The 21,288-nt window shown below is 41.0% G+C and overlaps 1 protein-coding gene across 1 annotated transcript in view; it reads left to right on the plus strand.

The window, feature by feature from the left end:
• The window catches only part of GABRG3 (gamma-aminobutyric acid type A receptor subunit gamma3), an 831,740-nt gene that overhangs the window by 706,848 nt on the left and 103,604 nt on the right, over positions 1-21,288 (plus strand). The window lies entirely within an intron of this gene.

Genomic DNA, 21,288 nt, shown 5'->3' on the forward strand with positions numbered 1-21,288 from the left:
CTACTGATATACTCCTAAATGAACTGGAGACAAAAGTATTTGAGTCAAGGAGCTCATTTAGGAGGGATGATACAAGAAATCATGAGATTTGAGTCAGAAAGAGGCAATGGGAGGAGAAAGAAAGTAATATATTTAAAACACTTTCTGTCAGTCAAATGAACAAGTCTTGTAAGTGGTGTGGTATATGGGTTAAACAGATTCCAAAAGCAAAAAGAGAAAGAACTAAGGCCTTTGGAACAATATGTGAGCAGATAAGTAATATAACATTGGACACAAGTTGGAGAGAATCATAGGATTTGTTCCAGATTCTGGAGGAAAATTCTTATCTAAGTTGTTGTTGTTCAGTCTCTAAGTCATGTCTGACTCTTTGCAACCCCATGGACTGCAGCTTACCAGGCTCCTTTGTCCACCACTATCTCCCAGACTTTGCTAAAATTCATATCCATTGAGTAGGTGATGCTATCTATCCATCTTTTCCTCTGCCACTTCCCTTTCAATCTTTCCCAGTGTAAGGGTCTTTTCCAAAGAGTTGGCTCTTCTCATCAAGTGGCCAAAGTACTGGAACTTCAACTTCATAAACAGCCCTTCTAATGAATATTCAGGGTTGATTTCCTTTAGGATTGACCTATCTGATCTCCTTGCGGCCCAAGGAAGCCTCAAGAGTCTTCTCTAGCACCACAATTTGAAAGCATCAGTTCTTTGGCACTCAGCCTTCTTTATGGTCCAACTATCACATCCATACATAACTACTGAAAAAAATCATGTGTCTGTTAGTTGCTCAGTCATGTCCAACTCTTTGGGACCCTATGGACTGTAGCCTGCCAGCCTTCTCTGTCCATGGAGTTATCCAGGCAAGAATACTGGAGTGGGTTGCCATTCCCTTCTCCAGGGGATCTTCTGAGCCAGGAATCAAACCCAGGTCTCCTGCATTGCAGGCAGAACCTTTACAACTGGAGCCACCAGGGAACTCTGTGGGAAAAACCATAGCTTTGACTATATGGACCTTTGTCTACAAAGTGATGTCTCTGCTTTTTAATATGGTGTCTAGGTTGGTCATAACTTTCCTTCCAAGGAGCAAGCATCTTTTAATTTCATGGCTGCAGTACTATTCCCAGTTATTTTGGAGCCCAAGAAAAGAATATGTCACTGCTTACACTTTTTCCCCTTCTATTTGCCATGAAGTGAGAGGACTGGATACCATGATCTTAGTTTTTGACTGCTGAGTTTTAAGCCAGTTTTTCTACTCTCCTCTTTTACCATCATTAAGAGGCTCTTTAGTTCCTCTTCAGTTTTGGCCATTAAAGTGGCACATCTGAGGCTTTTGATATTTCTCCTTTGCAATCTTGATTCCAGCTTGTGATTCATCCAGCCTGGCGTTTCACATGACATACTCTGCATATAAGGCAGATAAGCAGAGTGACAATATACAGCCTTGTTGTACTCTTTTCCCAGTTTTGCATCAGTCAATTGTTCCATGTCAGGTTCTAACTTCTGGTTCTTGGCACAGATATACATTTCTCAGGAGACAGGTAAGGTGGTCTGCTATTCCCATCTCTTTAAGAATTTTCCAGTTTGTTGGGATCAAAATAATCCTACTCTTTAGCATAGTCAATGAAGCCAAAGTAGATGTTTTTTGGGAGGACTCCCTTGCTTTCTCCATGATCCAATGAATTTTGGCAATTTGATCTCTGGGTTTTCTTTCTCTTCCAAACCCAGTTTGTACTTCTGAAAGTTCTCTGTTCATGTACTACTGAAGTCTAGCTTGAAGGATTTTGAGCATGATCTTGCTAGCCTGTGTAATGAGCACAATTGTACAGTAGTTTGAGTATTCTTTGACATTGCCCTTCTTTGAGATTGGAATGAAAACTGACATTTTCCAATCCTGTGGCCACTGCTGAGTTTTTGAAATTGGCTAACACAATTTGTGCCCCACTTAACAACATCATTTTTTAGGATTTTAAATAACTTAGCTGGAATTCCATCACCTCAACTAGTTTTGTTTGTTGTAATGTTTCCTAAGGCCCGTGTGACTTTGCACTCCAGGATATTCAGCTCTAGGTGAGTGATTACACAGTCATGGTTATCTGGGTCATTAAGACCTTTCTTGCATAGATCTGTGTATTCTTGCCACCTCTTCTTAATCTCTTCTGCTTCAGTTAGTTCCCTACTGCTACTGTCCTTTATCATGCCCAAGCTTGTGTAAAATGTTCCCTTGATATCTCCAGTTTCTTTGAAAAGGTCTCTAGTCTTCCCATTCTATTGTTTTCCTCTATTTCTGTGCATTGTTTATTTAAGAAGGCCTTCTTATTTCTCCTTACTATTCTCTGGAAGTCTTCATTCAGTTGAGTATATCTTTCCCTTTCTCCCTTGCCTTTCACTTGTCTTCTTTCATCAGCTATTTGTAAAGCCTCATGAGATGACCACTTTGCCGTCTTGCATTTCTTCTTCTTTGGAATGGTTTTGGCCACTGGCTCCTCTATATTGCTATGAAACTCAGTTTATAGTTCTTTAGGCACTCTGTCTATCAGATCTAATCTTGAGTCTGTTCATCATCTCCACTGTATAGTTATGAGGGTTTTGATTTAGGTCATACCTGTATGGCCTAATGGTTTTCCATAGTTTATTCAACTTAAGCCTGAATTTTACAATAAGGAGCTGGTGATCTAAGCCACTGTCAGCTCCACATCTTGATGTTACTGACTGTATAGAGCTTCTCCATCTTTGGCTGCAAAGAACATAATCAGCCTGATTTTGATATATTGAGCATCTGGAGATACCCATGTGTAGATTCATCTCTTGGGTTGCCAAAACTGTTCACTTTTGCCCTGCTTCATTTTGTACTCCAAGGACAAACTTGACTGTTATTCCAGGTATCTTTTGACTTCCTACTTTCACATTCCAATCCTCTATGATGAAAAGGACATCTTTTTTGTTGTTACTTATATAAGGTGTCAGAGAAGGCAATGGCACCCCACTCCAGTACTCTTGCCTGGAAAATCCCATGGATGGAGGAGCCTAGTAGGCTGCAGTCCATGGGGTCACTGAGGGTCCGACACAACTGAGTGAGTTCACTTTCACTTTTCACTTTCATGCATTGGAGAAGGAAATGGCAACCCACTCCAGTGTTCTTGCCTGGAGAATCCCAGGGACGGGGGAGCCTGGTGGGCTGCCATCTATGGGGTCGCACAGAGTCGGACATGACTGAAGCGACTTAACAGCATATAAGGTGTTGTAGGTCTACATAGAACTGATCAACCTCAGCTTCTTCTGCATCAATGTTTTGGGCATAGACTTATCATAGATTACTCTGATATGGAATGGTTGGCCTTGGAAATGATTAAGATCATACTATCATTTTTGAGGTTGCCCCCAAGTATTGCATTTCAGACTCTTTTGTTGATTATGAGGGCTATTCCATTTCTACTAAGGGTTTCTTGCCTGCTGTAGTAGGTATAACAGTCATCTGAGTTAAATTCACCCGGGTCCATCCATTTAAGTTCACTGATTCCTAAGATGTCAATGTAGTCCTGTCATGTTCTGCTTGACCACATCGAATTTACTTTGATTCATGGAACTAACATTTCAGGTTCCTATACAATACTGTTCTTTCATCATTGGACATTAATTTCACCACCAGATATATCCAAATTGAGTGTCGTTTTCACTTTGCCCCAGACACTTCATTCTTTTTGATGCTATTATTAATAGTAATTGCCCTCTACTCAGGAGAAGGCACTGGCAACCCACTCCAGTACTCTTGCCTGGAAAATCCCATGGATGGAGGAGCCTGGTAGGCTATAGTCAATGAGGCCATGAAGAGTCAGACCCGACTGAGTGACTTCACTTTCACTTTCATGCACTGGAGAAGGAAATGGGAACCCACTCCAGTGTTCTTGCCTGGAGAATCCCCAGGGATGGCAGAGCCTGGTGGGCTGCCATCTATGGGGTCGCACAGTGTCAGACACAACTGAAGCAACAGCAGCAGCCCTCTCTCTTTCCCGGTAGCATATTGGACACCTTCCAACCTGGGAGGCTCATCTTCCAATGTCATATATTTTTGGCCTTTTCATACTGTACATAGGGCTCTCCAAACAAGAAGACTGGAGTTGGTTGCCATTTCCTCCTCCAGTGGACCATATTTTGTCAGAAATCTTTACTATGACCTGTTCTTCTTAGGTGATCTTGCATATCATGGCTCATCGTTTCATTTAGTTATGCAACCCATTCATCACAGCAAGGCTCTGACTCATGAAAAGGTTGCAAAATGATAAATATGACTACAAGTCTAGTAGGTTCTTGCCCTGCTCTGTTAACTTATATGCAGAATACCTCATGCGAAATGCTGGGCTGGATGAAGCACAAGCTGGAATCAAGATTGTTCGGACAAATATCAGCAACCTCAGATATGCAGATGACACCACACCACCCTTATGGCAGAAAGTGAAGAGCAATTAAAGAGCCTCCTGATGAAGGTGAAAGAGGAAAGTTTAAAAGGTGGCTTAAAATTTAACATTAAAAAAACTAAGATCATGGCATCCAGTCCCATCACTTCATGGCCAATAGATGGGGAAGCAATGGAAACAGTGACAGATTTTATTCTCTTGGCCTCCAAAATCACTGCAGGTGGTGACAGCAGTCATGAAATTAAAAGATGCTTGCTCCTTGGGAAAAAAAAAAAACTATGTCAAACCTAGATGGCATGTTAAAAAGCAGAGATATTACTTTGCCAACAAAGGTCCATATAGTCAAAGCTGTGGTTTTTCCATTAGTCATGTATGAATGTGAGAGTTGGTCCAAAAAGAAGGCTAAGCACCAAAGAATTTATGTTTTTGAACTGTGGTGTTGGAGAAGACTCTTGAGAGTCCCTTGGCTGGAAAGAGATCAAACCAGTCAATCTAAAGGAAATCAATCCCAAATAAGCATTGGAAAGACTGATGCTGAAGCTGAAGCTCCAATACTTTAGCCACCTGATGCAAAGAGCTGACTCATTAGAAAAGACCCTGATGTTGGGAAAGATTAAAGGCAGGAGGAGAAGGGGATGACAGAAGATAAGAGTGTTGGATGGCATCACTGACTTGATGGACATGAGTTTGAACAAGCTCCAGGAGATGGTGAAGGACAGGGAAAACTGGCATGCTGCAGTCCATGAGGTCGCAAAAAGCTGGACATGACTGAACGACTGAACAACAATTGGTAGGTTCATCAACCATCTCCAAAATGGGGCTGAACAAGTTGACATCATTAGTCTGTGGTAGAATCATGCTAACAGGGTCCTTAAAGCCACACACACCCAGAGAATGAGACCTGTCAGAACAGACCTAGATAAAGCAGGTTTTAGAATAATGCCTGCCCGAAACTAGATCCCTCCATTCATCGTTCCAAGACTGAATATTTTTTTGCCTTAAGGAAATACAGGTAATAGACTGCACCTGCATTTCCAGAGAGATTCCTGGAATCTTTTAGGACATGAGTTCGAGTAAACTCTGGGAGTTAGTTGGTGATGGACAGGGAGGCCTGGTGTGCTGCAGTCCATGGGGTCGCAAAGAGTCAGACATGACTGAGTGACTGAACTGAACTGATTCTTAGATTCAATTATCTATTAATTCATTTAGTTGCAAAAAATGTTTCATGGAAAAGTTAGAATGTGTTGGACACTTCTTGACCCTGGAGAGCTTCCAGCCTACAACACAGAAGACAGGGAATTAGAATTTACTGAGAGATATGTCAATATAAATGTGTCCCAACAATTGCTGCAGAAGCACAGAAAGGAGGAGGGCTCAGTTCTGGCACCCTATGGAAGAAATCACAATGATCAGGATTCTTAGCATCTCTCTACTTCTGCAGGTCACAGTATCCTAATGAGGTACCAAGGTTGGTGTTAGCAGAACTGTCTCCTAATCACAGCAATCAATAGGAAACATGCATATTGCACATTCCTTAAGATGTCCAGTGTCCCTAAACACAAGGAAGAATTGTGTTGAATAAATCTGTGTTTAAAGCAGCACTCCTCAAATTCCTTTTACCAGAAAATACTTATTTCATCGAATATCAACAATGGCATTATTAGTCTATAAAACATCACTCTGAGCATTTCATTTATGAATAATAATACTGTTTTATGGATTGAGAAGACATATTGAGTATTTCAGGCATAGCTGAGGATAAAATGCAAAAAAAAAAAATAGCCTCACAAAATTAGCATACTAGTCAATAATTAAGTCTATATTTGATTTAAGTAGAATATTTACACATAAATCCCACATATATCCTTATAGAGGAAAAGAATTCCATTCTGCCACAGAGAATTTTTCAGATTTATTTCTCATAATACATTTTATTATGCAAAATATTTTTTTCAAATGAGTTGATTTATTTTTACCAATACTATGGCCCATAAAAAATTAAAAGACTCTTGTTACTTGGGAAAAAAGCCATGACAAAGCTAAACAATATATTAAAAGGCAGAGAAATCACTTTGCCAACAAAGTCCATATAATCAAAGCTATGTTTTTTTTCCAGTAGTCATGTATGGATGTGAGAGTTGGACCATAAAGAAGGCTGAGCACCAAAGAATTGATGCTTTTGAACTCTGGTGCTGGAAGAGTCTTGAGAGTCCCTTGGGATTCAAGGAGAGCAAACCAGTCAATCCTGAAGAAAATCACCCTGAATATTCATTAGAAAGACTGATGCTGAAGCTGTAGCTCCAGTTCTTTGGCCACCTGATTTGAAGATATGACTCATTGGAAAAGACCCTGATGCTGGGAAGGATTGAAGGCAGGAAGAGAAGGTGGTGACAGAGGAAAAGATGGTGGCATGGCATCACTGACACAATGGACATGAATTTGAGCAAACTCCAGGTTATAGTGAAGGACAGGGAAGCCTGGAATGCTGCAGTCTATAGGGTTGTGAAGAGTTGGACATGACTTAGTGACTGAACAACAACAACAACGATTTTTAAAAGCTTTACAACCATAGTCAATCTTTGTATTACTGCATTTGTAAAGAAAATATCCTTTTGGATGATTAAAAAGTCCAATTTATATGCTTACAAATTAATAGTTGTTACATTCACTGTCAGCCATTGATGGGCATTAACTACAACACAGTTCTCACAAGCAGGTAGTTGTTGATTATTGACATAATCTGGATTATGTTAATCAAGGAATGGTTTTATTAGTAGAATGTGTTTCTACAAAATAAATAACATAAAAATAAACTCTTTTTGAGATTTCTTTATTTGGTGGTCACTTTTTATGTTTTAATATCTCCAAGTATGAAAACAAAACAAGTCCCTATTCTTACATGAGTTCATCTACTGATAAAAAAATATTTGGCTTTTATACTCTTTAAGATCAACATAATTCAAATGGGTTACACATCGTTCAATATGTTTCCTCACATAATTCTTAGCCTCTATCTATGTAAAATCTTTCGAGTGGCCTCACAAATATCATTTCAGTTTTGGGAGATCTGATCTGATAGCCCACTTAGGGAATTCCAAGTTATCATATGATTCTTTCTGTAGAAACTCAAAGTTAATAGGATTCATGTCCAGAACTAATGGATCTGAAAAAGAGGTTCTATAATCCCCTTAAAATACTAAAGTAACATCATGGCAAATGTTTAACTTTTCCTTGTTGATGAGCTTCTTCATAATTCTTTTTAAGTAAACAGAATTTTTATTATAGCCATTCATTTAGCCAAAACTAATTTTGCAGAGAAAACTTGGCCTCTAGTGACAATTAAGGCTTTCAGGAAGGTGCATCAGGAATGAATGAGATTATTTCTAATATATAGAAATTGAGTCCATTGCTGTGGACTCAAGACAGAGTGAAATGGGAGAGTGGGACTGGAGCCCACAAAGAGCTCAAAGTCATAACATGCCTACACACACGGCTATATGTTATTCTATATGTGTTTTTGTTTTTGTTGTTGTTGTTGTTGTTTGGTCATATCCAGGATGAATTTGGAGAAGGCAATGGCAACCCACTCCAGTGTTCTTGTCTGGAGAATCCCAGCGACGGTGGAGGCTGGTGGGCACAGCCACCGTCTATGGGGTCTCACAGAGTTGGACACGACTGGAGAGACTAAGCAGCAACAGAAGCAGCAGCATGAATTAGGTGTCAACATTTAAGACCACTTGATAAGTATTCATAAAACACAACTGTGCTTTATGGCATTTCACAATGTAAAAGCACCCACAGTGTTCTAATGGCATTTAAGACGATCCTTGTTAAATAACTTTCTTTTTATAAACAAGTGTTAATCCTTGTTTTCAATTTATTAACTTAACCTGCTGCTGCTGCTAAGTCGCTGCAGTCTATCCGACTCTGTGCGACCCCATAGAGGGCAGCCTACCAGACTCCTCCATCTGGTGATGTCCATGCGTAGAGTCTTCCCTTGTGTTGTTGGAAGAGGGTGTTTGCTATGACCAGTGCATTTTCTTGGCAATATTCTATTAGTCTTTGCCCTGCTTCATTCCGTATTCCAAGGCCAAATTTGCCTGTCACTCCAGGTGTTTCCTGACTTCCTACTTTTGCATTCCAGTCCCCTATAATGAAAAGGACATCTCTTTTGGGTGTTAGTTCTAAAAGGTCTTGTATGTCTTCATAGAACCGTTCAACTTCAGCTTCTTCAGCATTACTGATTGGGGCATAAACTTGGATTACCATGATATTGAATGGCTTACCTTGGAAACAAACAGAGATCATTCTGTCATTTTTGAGATTGCATCCAAGTACTGCATTTCAGACTCTTTTGTTGACCATAATGGCTACTCCATTTCTTCTAAGGGATTCCTGCCTGCAGTAGTAGATATAATGGTCATCTGAGTTAAATTCACCCATTCCAGTCCCTTTTAGTTCGGTGATCCCTAAAATGTCGACGTTCACTCTTGCCATCTCTTGTTTGACCACTTCCAATTTGCCTTGATTCATAGACCTAACATTCCAGGTTCCTGTCAATAGCAAGAGTTCCAAAGAATAGCAAAAAGAGATAAGAAAGCCATCCTCAGAGATCAATGCAAAGAAATAGAGGAAAATAACAGAATGGGAAAGACTAGAGATCTCTTCAAGAAAATTAGAGATACCAAGGGAACATTTCATGCAAAGATGGGCTCGATAAAGGACAGGAATGGTATGGACCTAACAGAAGCAGAAGATACTAAGATATTAAGAAGAGGGGGCAAGAATACACAGAAGAAATGGACACAAAAGATCTTCACGACCAAGATAATCACAATGCTGTGATCACTCACCTAGAGCCAAACATCCTGGAATGTGAAGTGAAGTGGGCCTTAGAAAGAATCACTATAAACAAAGCTAGTGGAGGTGATGGAATTCCAGTGGAGCTATTTCAAATCCTGAAAGATGATGCTGTGAAAGTGCTGCACTCAATATGCCAGCAAATTTGGAGAACTCAGCAGAGGCCACAGGACTGGAAAAGGTCAGTTTTCATTCCAATCCCAAAGAAAGGCAATGCCAAAGAATGCTCAAACTACTGCACAATTGCACTCATCTCACATGCTAGTAAAGTAATGCTCAAAATTCCCCAAGCCAGGCTTCAGCAATACATGAACCGTGAACTTCCAGATCTTCAAGCTGGTTTTAGAAAAGGCAGAGGAACCAGAGATCAAATTGCCAACATCCATTGGATCATGGAAAAAGCAAGAGAGTTCCAGAAAAACATCTATTTCTGCTTTATTGACTATGCCAAAGCTTTGATTGTGTGGATCACAATAAACTGTGGAAGATTCTGAAAGAAATGGGAATACCAGACCACCTGACCTGCCTCTTGAGAAACCTATATGCAGGTCAGGAAGCAACAGTTAGAACTGGACATGGAACAGACTGGTTCCAAATAGGAAAAGGAGTCCGTCAAGTCTGTATATTGTCACCCTGCTTATTTACTTTCTATGCAGAGTACATCATGAGAAAAGCTGGGCTGGAAGAAGCACAGGCTGGAATCAAGATTGCCGGGAGAAATATCAATAACCTCAGATATGCAGATGACATCACCCTTATGGCAGAAAGTGAAGAGGCACTAAAAAGCCTCTTGATGAAAGTGAAAGAGGAGAGTGAAAAAGTTGGCTTAAAGCTCAACATTCAGAAAACGAAGATCATGGCATCTGGTCCCATCACTTCATGGGAAATAGATGGGGAAACAGTGGAAACAGTGTCAGACTTCATTTTTTGGACTCCAAAATCACTGCAGATGGTGATTGCAGCCATGAAATTAAATAACACTCCTTGTAAGAAAAGTTATGACCAACCTCGATAGCATATTCAAAAGCAGAGACATTACTTTGCTGGCTAAGGTCCATCTAGTCAAGGCTAGGTTTTTTCCAGTGGTCATGTGTGGATGTGAGAGTTGGACTGTGAAGAAAGCTGAGCACCAAAGAATTGATTCTTTTGAACTGTGGTGTTGGAGAAGACTCTTGAGAGTCCCTTGGACTGCAAGGAGATCCAACCAGTCCATTCTGAAGATCAGTTCTGGGATTTATTTGGAAGGAATGATGCTAAGGCTGAAACTCCAGTACTTTGGCCACCTCATGAGAAGAGTTGACTCATTGGAAAAGATGGATGCTGGGAGGGATTGGGGGCAGGAGCAAAAGGGGACGACAGAGGAATAGATGGCTGGGTGGTATCACCGACTTGATGGACGTGAATCTGAGTGAATTCCAGGAGTTGGTGATGGACAGGGAGGCCTGGCGTGCTGAGACTCATGGGGTTGCAAAGAATCAGACACGACTGAGCGACTAAACAGAGCTATGAAGACCTACCATACCTTCTACAACTAACACCCCCAAAAGATGACCTTTTCATTATAGGAGACTGGGTGGAAGGGAAAAGGGTCAGAATGCCTGCACTGAGATCTACATCCACCACTTGGGCCTACCTATCAACTGTGCCATCCACATTGCCCTACAGCTGCAGACTGGCAGCTTCAAGTCTTTGTACATGGTAGCCAGTACCTCCACCATGGAACTTGTGGGTGAGCGGGAACCAGGGACAGATACAGCACAGACACTGACCCAGATCCGCAAACTCAGTAATCCACATCCGTGTCTTCAGGGTCGCACTCAAGTAATTGAAATGAGGCTGGCCCACCTTAACCACTCACCCACCAAAAACTAGGTTCATATGTGGCTCTTCTTGTACTGATTACTGCCATGGACCTTCTACCAGAAAAAGCCTGTCCCCTCACAGCCCAGAGAACTCTGAAATAGTGTCTTTTGTTGGTTCCAACCAGGTGGGTCTTCCTGAATCTCTGGGGTCTCTAACCATTGTCCTATACAATAAAAACTTTTGAGTTGTGTTGATGCCTGGCCACCTCACTGCAAAAAAAAAAAAAAAAGAACCAGGAACACACTTGGTTCTGCCTGCTGTCAGAACCCATAGTCTCTATTGTCTTATGTTAACTGTGCTGGGTGTTGAATGTACAGAGGTATAAAAACAGATAGAATCCCTGCCTATAGTGGACATGGTCCTTTCGGTCTAGTGTGGGAGGAGGAGGGATGTTAGACATTAAACAGATTATCACCGAAAAAAATGTGAAGTGATGTACTATGACAAGTGCTGTGAGTGAATGGGGATGGGAGAGCCTACATCAGGGAAACTAAATTGCAGTTGGGAACCAGGGTTTTAATTCACTATTGTAATTATAATGTATTTGTACACTTATGAGGGAGAGAGCATGGGTTTGAAACAGACTTAGGTTTGGTCCCCATCTGTGCACTTGGTATTTTTGTGACCTTGCACAAGTTGATGAATGTCTCTAAACTTCACTTTTCTCGTCCATTGGCAGCAGCTGGTGCCAAGGAAAGTGGTAAATTAATGCAGTGGTTTCTAATCTTTGACATTTAATATTCCACAGAAATGGCAAAGTAACTTTGGGAAGTGATACATCAGTTATTTTGCTAATTACAGGGAGACTAAAAGTATAATTACAATTTATTTTCACCATTATTTCAAAAAAGTAAGACTGTTTTTTAAAAATAAATTTTTGAAATATGTAAGGCTGACAAAATGTGGTCCACTGGAGAAGGGAAAGGCAAGGCACTTCAGCATTCTTGCCTTGAAAACCACATGAATAGTATGAAAAAGCAAAAAGATATGACACTGACAGATGAACTCCCCAGGTCGGTAGGTGCCAAATATGCTACCAAAGAACAGTGGAGAAATAATTGCAGAAAGAATGAAGAGATGGAACCAAAGCAAAAACAATACCCAGTTTAGGATGTGACAGGATGGAAGCAAAGTCCGATACTGTAAAGAACAATACTCCATAGGAACCTGGAATGTTAAGTCTGTGAATCAAAGTGTATTCAGTTCAGTTCAGTTCAGTTCAGTCGCACAGTCGTGTCTGACTCTTTGCGACCCCATGAATCGCAGCACGCCAGGCCTCCCTGTCCATCACCAACTCCCGGAGTTCACTCAGACTCACGTCCATCGAGTCAGTGATGCCATCTAGCCATCTATTCCTCTGTCATCCCCTTTTCCTCCTGCCCACAATCCCTCCCAGCATCAGAGTCTTTTCCAGTGAGTCAACTCTTCACATGAGATGGCCAAAGTACTGCAGTTTCAGCTTTAGCATCATTCCTTCCAAAGAACACCCAGGGCTGATCTCCTTTTGAATGGACTGGTTGGATCTCCTTGCAGTCCAAGGGACTCTCAAGAGTCTTCTCCAACACCACAGTTCAAAAGCATCAATTCCTCAGTGCTCAGCTTTCTTCACAGTCCAATATTCACATCCATACATGACCACTGGAAAAACCATCGCCTTGACTAGACGGGCCTTTGTTGGCAAAGTAATGTCTCAAAGAGGTCAAACAGGAGATGGCAAGAGTGAAATCAACATTTTAGCGATCACTGAACTAAAGAGGACTGGGATGTGTGAATTTAATTCAGATGACCATTATATCTACTACTGTCAGCAAGAATTCCTTAGAAGAAATGGAGTAGCCATCATAGTCAACAAGAGGCTGAAATGCAGTACGTGGGAGCAAATGATCTCTTTTCATTTCTTAGGCAAACCATTCAGTTTCACAGTAATCCAAGTCTATGGCCCAATCTGTAAAGGTGAAGAAGCTGAAGTTGAATGGTTCTGACTTAAAGTGAAGAAAGTAGGGAAAACTGCTAGAGCATTCAGGTATGACCTAATTCAAATCCCTTATGATTATACAGTGGAAGCGAGAAATAAATTTAAGGGTCTAGATCTGATAGATAGAGTGCCTGATGAACTATGGAATGAGGTTCGTGACATTGTACAGGAGACAGGAATCAAGACTGTCCCCATAGAAAAGAAATGCAAAAAAGCAAAATGGCTGTCTGGGGAGGCCTTACAAATAGCTGTGAAAAGAAGAGAAGTGAAAAGCAAAGGAGAAAAGGATAGATATAAGATTCTGAATGCAGAATTCCAAAGAGTAGCAAGAAGAGATAAGAAAGCCTTCTTCAGAGATCAATGCAAAGAAATAGAGGAAAAGAACTGAATGGGAAAGACTAGACATCTCTTCAAGAAAATTAGAGATACCAAGGGAACATTTCCTGCAAAGATGGATCGATAAAGGACAGAAATGGTATGGACATAACAGAAGCAGAAGATATTAAGAAGAGGCGGCAAGAATACACAGAAGAACTGTACAAAAAAGATCTTCACAACCAAGATAATCACAATGGTGTGATGACTCATCTAGAGTCAGACATCATGGAATGTGAAGTCAAATGGGCCTTAGAAAGCATCACTACGAAAAAAGCTAGTGGAGGTGATGGCATTCCAGTTGAGCTATTTCAAATCCTGAAAGATGATGCTGTGAAAGTGCTGCACTCAATATGCCAGCAAATTTGGAAAACTCAGCAGTGGCCACAGGACTGGAAAAGGTCAGTTTTCATTCCAATCCCAAAGAAAGGCAATGCCAAAGAATGCTCAAACTACCGCACAATTGCACTCATCTCACATGATAGTAAAGTAATGCTCAAAATTCTCCAAGCCAGGCTTCAGCAATATGTGAACCATGAACTCCCTGATGTTCAAGCTGGTTTTAGAAAAGGCAAGGGAACCAGAGATCAAATTGCCAACATCCATTGGATCATGGAAAAAGTGAGAGAGTTCCAGAAAAACATCTCTTTCTGCTTTATTGACTATGCCAAAGCCTTTGACTGTGTGAATCACAATAAACTGTGGAAAATTCTGAAAGAGATGGGAATACCAGACCACCTGACCTGCCTCTTGAGAAATCTGTATGCAGGTCAGGAAGCAACAGTTAGAACTGGACATGGAACAACAGTTGGAACAACAGACTGGTTCCAACTAGGAAAAGTAGTACATCAAGGCGGTATATTATCACCCTGCTTATTTAACTCCTATGCAGAATACATCATGAGAAACACTGGACTGGAAGAAACACAAGCTGGAATCAAGATTGCTGGGAGAAATCTCAATAACCTCAGATATGCAGATGATACCACCCTTATGGCAGAAAGTGAAGAGGAACTACAAAGCCTCTTGATGAAAGTGAAAGAGGAGAGTGAAAAAGTTGGCTTAAATCTCAGCATTCAGAAAACGAAGATCATGGCATCTGGTCCCATCACTTCATGGGAAATAGATGGGGAAACAGTGGAAACAGTATCAGACTTTATTTTTGGAGGCTCCAAAATCACTGCAGATGGTGATTGCAGCCATGAAATTAAAAGACGCCTACTCCTTGGAAGAAAAGTTATGATCCACCTAGATAGCATATTCAAAAGCAGAGACATTACTTTGCCGACTAAGATCCATCTAGTCAAGGCTATGGTTTTTCCAGTAGTCATGTATGGGAGTGAGAGTTGGACTGTGAAGAAGGCTGAGCGCTGAAGAATTGATACTTTTGAACTGTGGTGTTGGAGAAGACTCTTGATAGTCCCTTGGGCTGCAAGGAGATCCAACCAATCCATTCTGAAGGAGATCAGCCCTGGGATTTCTTTGGAAGGAATGATGCTACAGCTTAAACTCCAGTACTCTGGCCACCTCATGGGAAGAGTTGACTCATTGGAAAAGACTTTTATCCTGGGAGGGATTGGGGGCAGGAGGAGAACGGGATGACAGAGGATGAGATAGCTGGATGTCAATACTGACTCGATGGATGTGAGTCTGAGTGAACTCCAGGAGTTGGTGATGGACAGGGAGGCCTGGCGTGCTGAGACTCATGGGGTTGCAAAGAGTCAGACACGACTGAGCGACTAAACAGAGCTATGAAGACCTACCATAGCTTCTACAACTAACACCCCCAAAAGATGACCTTTTCATTATAGGAGACTGAAATGGAAATGTAGGAAATCAAGAGATACCTGGAGTAACAGGCAAATTTGGTCTTGGAGTACAAAATGAAGTAAGGCAAAGGCTAACAGAATTTTGCCAAGAGAATGCACTGGTCATAGTAAACACTCACTTCCAACAACACAAGAGAAGACTCTACACATAGACATCACCAGATGGTCAATATCAAAATCAGATTGATTATATCATTTGCAGCCAAAGATGGAGAAGCACTATATAGTCAGCAAAAACAAGACCAGGAGCTAACTATGGCTCAAATCATGAACTCCTTATTGCCAAATTCAGGCTTAAATTGAAGAAAGTAGGGAAAACCACTAGACCATTCAGTTCAGTTCAGTTCAGTCACTCAGTCGTGTCCGACTCTTTGCGACCCCATGAATCGCAGCACACCAGGCCTCCCTGTCCATCACCATCTCTCAGAGTTCACTCAGACTCACGTCCATCGAGTCCGTGATGCCATCCAGCCATCTCATCCTGGGTCGTCCCCTTCTCCTCCTGCCCCCAATCTCTCCCAGCATCAGAGCCTTTTCCAATGAGTCAACTCTTCGCATGAGGTGTCCAAAGTACTGGAGCTTCAGCTTTAGCATCATTCCTTCCAAAAAAAATCCCAGGGTTGATCTCCTTCAGAATGTTCCATTCAGGTATGACCTAAATCAAACCCCTTATGATTATACAGTGAAAGTGACAAATAGATTGAATGGATTAGATGTGATAGACAGAGTGCCTGAAGAACTATGGACAGAGGTGAGTGACATTATACAGGAGGCAGTGATCAAGATCATCCCATTTCTTTTTCAAAGAAAAAGAAATGCAAAAGGGCAAAATGGTTGTCTGAGGAGGACTTACAAATAGCCGAGAAAAGAAGAGAAGTGAAAGGCAAAGAAGAAAAGGAAAAATATACCCATCTGAATCCAGAGTTTCTAAGAGTATCAAGGAGAGATAAGGAAGCCTTCCTCAGCGATGAATGCAAAGAAACAGGAAAACAATAGAGTGGGAAAATTAGAGATATCATAAAGAAAATTAGAGATACCAAGGGAACATTTCATGCAAAGATGGGCTCGATAAAGGACAGGAATGGTATGGACCTAACAGAAGCAGAAGATATTAAGAAGAGGTGCCATGAATACACAGAAGAACTATACAAAAAAGATCTTCACGACCCAGATGACCACAATGGTGTGATCACCAACCTAGAGCCAGACATCCTGGAATGCAAAGTCAACTGGGCCTTAGGAAGCATCACTATGAAAAAAAATTAGTGGAGGTGATGGAATTCCAGTTGAGCTATTTCAAATTCTAAAACATGTTGCTGTGAAAGTCCTGCAGTCACTATGCCAGCAAATTCAGAAAACTCAGCAGTGGCCACAGGACTGCAGAAGTTCAGTTTTCATTCCAACCCAAAAGAAAGGCAATGGCAAAGAATGTTCAAACTACCTTACAACTGCACTCATCTCATATGTTAGGAAAGTAGTGCCCAAAATTCTCCAAGCCAGGTTTCAACAGTACATGACCTGAGAACTTCCAGATGTTTAAGCTGGATTTAGAAAAGGCAGAGGAACCAGAGATCAAATTGCCAACATCCGTTGGATCATCGAAAAAGCAAGAGAGTTCCAGAAAACATCAACTTCTGCTTTATTTACTATGCCAAAGCCTTTCACTGTGTGGATCACAACAAACTATGGAAAATTCTGAAAGAGATGGGAATACCAGACCACCTTACCTGCATTCTAGGAAATCTGTATGCAGGTCAAGAAGCAACAGTTAGAACTGGATATGGAAAAAAAGACTGATTGCAAATTGGGACAGGAGTACAGCAAGGCTGTATATTGTTACTCTGCTTATTTAATTTATATGCAGAATACTGCAGAATGCCAGGCTGGATGAAGCACTAGCTGGAGTCAAGATATCTAGAAGAAATATCAATAACCTCAGATATGAAGGTGACACCACCCTTATGGCAGAAAGTGAAGAACTAAAGAATCACTTGATGAAAGTGAAGGAAGACAGTGAAAAAGTTGGGTTAAAACTCAACATTTAGAAAACAAAGATCATGGCATCTGGTCCCATTACTTCATACAAATCAATGCGGAAGAAGTGACAGACTTTATTTTGAGGGCTCAAAAATCACTACAGATGGTGACTGCAGCCATGAAATTTAAAGATGCTTGCTGCTTGGAAGAGAAGCTATGACCAACATAGACAGCATATCAAAAAGCCAAGACATTACTTTGCCAACAAAGGACCATCTAGTCAAAGCTATGGTTTTTCCAGTAGTTAGTTATGGATGTGAGAGTTGGACTATAAAGAAAGCTGAACGCCAAAGAATTTATGCTTTTGAACTATGGTGGTGCTGGAGAAGATTGTTGAGAGTTCCTTGGACTGCAAGGAGATCAAACCAGTCAATCCTAAAGGAAATTAGTCCTGAATATTCATTGGAAGGACTGATTCTGAAGTTGAAGTTCCAATACTTTGGCCACATGATGTGAAGAACTCACTCATTAGAAAAGACCCTGATGCTGGGATTGAAAGCAGGAGGAAATGGGGACGACAGAGGATGAAATGGTTGGATGGCCTCACTGACTCTACGGACATGAGTTTGAAAAAGCTCCAGGATTTTGTGATAACCAGGGAATACTGGTGTGCTCCAGTCCTTTGGGTCACAAAGAGTCAGATACAACTGAGCAACTGAACTGAACTGATGGTCAGAGGAAGTAAAGGGAAATCAACTCTACACTACATTAAATTTTTTAATCTTGATACTGAAAAAGGGTTTAAGAAAGCAAGGAAAAGTCTCTGAGGAGCAGAATAGAGCATTAACATCCTTCAGTTTGGGGAAAAAAAAATTATCATTGAGAGATACCAGAAGAAGGGAATAGTGAACACCCCAAGGTTTCAGAATTCCTAAAGGGTTATCTCTAGAACAAATGTGAAATAGCCAAGAAACAAGCTTGTAAATTACAACTCAGCCTTGAGTTACACTAATCCATGATCATATTGAAGTGATTGGCTCCAGACTTGTTGATCAAAAAGAAAAAGAATGAATTATCTTTGAAATATGATTTTTAAAAAACATTATTTTCATTACAAAGTATGTGCCATTGTCAAATAAGCAAAACCCATAGGAAAAATAATAGGGTATAGACACAGTTCCACAGGTCATTAAGACACTGGAGTTAACCATCAAAGACTTTAGTATGGAAATAACTAATATTTTTAAGAGAAGAGAAAAATAATAAATGAAAATATAGATAATGTTACAAGAAAACAACTTTAAAAAAATATTCCAAAGGATTTTTTTAATATCAAAACAAATTTTTTTTGCTTGAAACACCTCACGTTTATTATCTTTGTTTTTCATTTATTTTTTATTGAAGGATAATTGTTTTACAGAATTTTGCTCTTTTCTGTCAAACCTCAACATGAATCAGCCATAGGTATATATATATATCCCCTCCTGTTTGAAACTCTTTCCCATCTCCCTCCCCATCCCACCTTTTAGGTTGATACAGAGACCCTGTTTGAGTTTCCTGAGCCATATACAATATTTCTGTCGGCTATTTATTTTACATATGGTAACACAAATTTCCACGTTACTCTTTCCATACAGCTCACCCTCTCCCCTCCCTTTCCCCTTGTCCATAAGTCTATTCTCTATGTCTGTTTCTCCGCTGCTGCCCTGTAAATAAGTACTTCAGTACCATTCTTCTAGATTCCGTATATATGTATTGAGTTCTCTTCAGTCGCTCAGTCCTGCCCGACTCTTTGCAACCGCATGAATCCCAGCATGCCAGGCCTCCCTGTCCATCACCAACTCCCAGAGTTCATTCAGACTCACGTCCATCGAGTCCGTGATGCCATCCAGCCATCTCATCCTCCGTCGTCCCCTTCTCTTCCTGCCCCCAGTCCCTCCCAGCATCAGAGTCTTTTCCAATGAGTCAACTCTTTGCATGAGGTGCCCAAGTACTGGAGTTTCAGCTTTAGCATCATTCCTTCCAAAAGAAATCCCAGGGTTGATCTCCTTCAGAATGGACTGGTTGGATCTCCTTGCAGTCCAAGGGACTCTCAAGAGTCTTCTCCAACATCACAGTTCAAACACATCAATTCCTCTGCACTCAGCCTTCTTCACAGTCCAACTCTCACATCCATACATGACCACAGGAAAAACCATAGCCTTGACTAGACGGACCTTTGTTGGCAAAGTAATGTCTCTGCTTTTGAATATGCTATCTAGGTTGGTCATAACTTTTCTTCCAAGAAGGAAGCATCTTTTAATTTCATGGCTGCAGTCACCATATGCAGTGATCTTGGAGCCCCCAAAAAATAAAGTCTGACATTGTTTCCACTGTTTCCCCATCTATTTCCCATGAAGTGATGGGACCAGATGCCATGATCTTCGTTTTCTGAATGTTGAGCTTTAAGCCAACTTTTTCACTCTCCACTTTCACTTTCATCAAGAGGCTTTTAGTTCCTCTTCACTTTCTGCCATAAGGGTGGTATCATCTGCATATCTGAGGTTATTGAGATTTCCCCCAGCAATCTTGATTCCAGCTTGTGCTTCTTCCAGTCCATCATTTCTCATGATGTACTCTGCATAGAAGTTAAATAAGCAGGATGACAATATACAGACTTGACGGACTCCTTTTCCTGTTTGAAACCAGTCTGTTGTTCCATGTCCAGTTCTAACTGTTGCTTCCTGACCTGCATATAGGTTTCTCAAGAGGCAGGTCAGGTGGTCTGGTATTCCCATCTCTTTCAGAATTTTCCACAGTTTATTGTGATCCACACAGTCAAAGGCTTTGGCATAGTCAATAAAGCAGAAAGAGATGTTTTTCTGGAACTCTCTTGCTTTTTCCATGATCCAGTGGATGTTGGCAATTTGATCTCTGGTTCCTCTACCTTTTCTAAAACGAGCTTGAACATCAGGAGGTTCATGGTTCACATATTGCTGAAGCCTGGCTTGGAGAATTTTGAGCATTACTTTACTAGCATGTGAGATGAGTGCAATTGTGCGGTAGTTTGAGCATTCTTTGGCATTGCCTTTCTTTGGGATTGGAATGAAAACTGACCTTTTCCAGTCCTGTGGCCACTGCTGAGTTCTCCAAATTTGCTGGCATATTGAGTGCAACACTTTCACAGCATCATCTTTCAGGATTTGAAATAGCTCAACTGCAATGCCATCACCTCCACTAGCTTTGTTTGTAGTGATGCTTTCTGAGACCCACTTGACTTCACATTCCATGATGTCTGGCTCTAGATTATTGATCACATCATCATGATTATCTTGTTCGTGAAGATCTTTTTTGTACAGTTCTTCTGTGTATTCTTGCCACCTCTTCTTAATATCTTCTGCTTCTGTTATGTCCATACCATTTCTGTCCTTTATCGATCCCATCTTTGAATATGATATTTATCTTTCTCTTTCTGACTCACTTCATTCCATATAATAGGTTCTAGGTTCATCCATCTGACCAGTACTGACTCAAATGCGTTCATTTTTATGGCTGAGTAATATTCTACTGTGTATATGTACCACAATTTCTTTATCCATTCCTCTGTCAATGAACATCTAGGTTGCTTCCATGTCCTAGCTATTGTAAATAGTGCTGCAATGAACAATGGGATACATGTGTCTTTAAATTTTGGTTTCCTCAGGGTATATGCCTAGGAGGGGGTTGCTGGGTCATATGTTGGTTTTATTTCTAGTTTTTAAAGGAATCTCCATACCATCTTCCCTCATAGCTTCCCTTGTACCTAAGTCTTCATACTGTGTTCCCTCATAGCTCAGTCGGTAAAGAATCTGTCTGCAATTCAGAAGTTCAGTTCAGCTCAGACGCTCAGTCGTGTCCGACTCTTTGTGACCCCATGAATCGCAGCACACCAGGCCTCCCTGTCCATCACCATCTCCTGGAGTTCATTCAGACTCACGTCCATCCAGTCAGTGATGCCATCCAGCCATCTCATCCTCCGTCGTCCCCT

Source organism: Capricornis sumatraensis, chromosome 19 (genome assembly GCF_032405125.1).
Source record: "Capricornis sumatraensis isolate serow.1 chromosome 19, serow.2, whole genome shotgun sequence".
NCBI classification, from domain to species: Eukaryota; Metazoa; Chordata; class Mammalia; order Artiodactyla; family Bovidae; genus Capricornis; species Capricornis sumatraensis.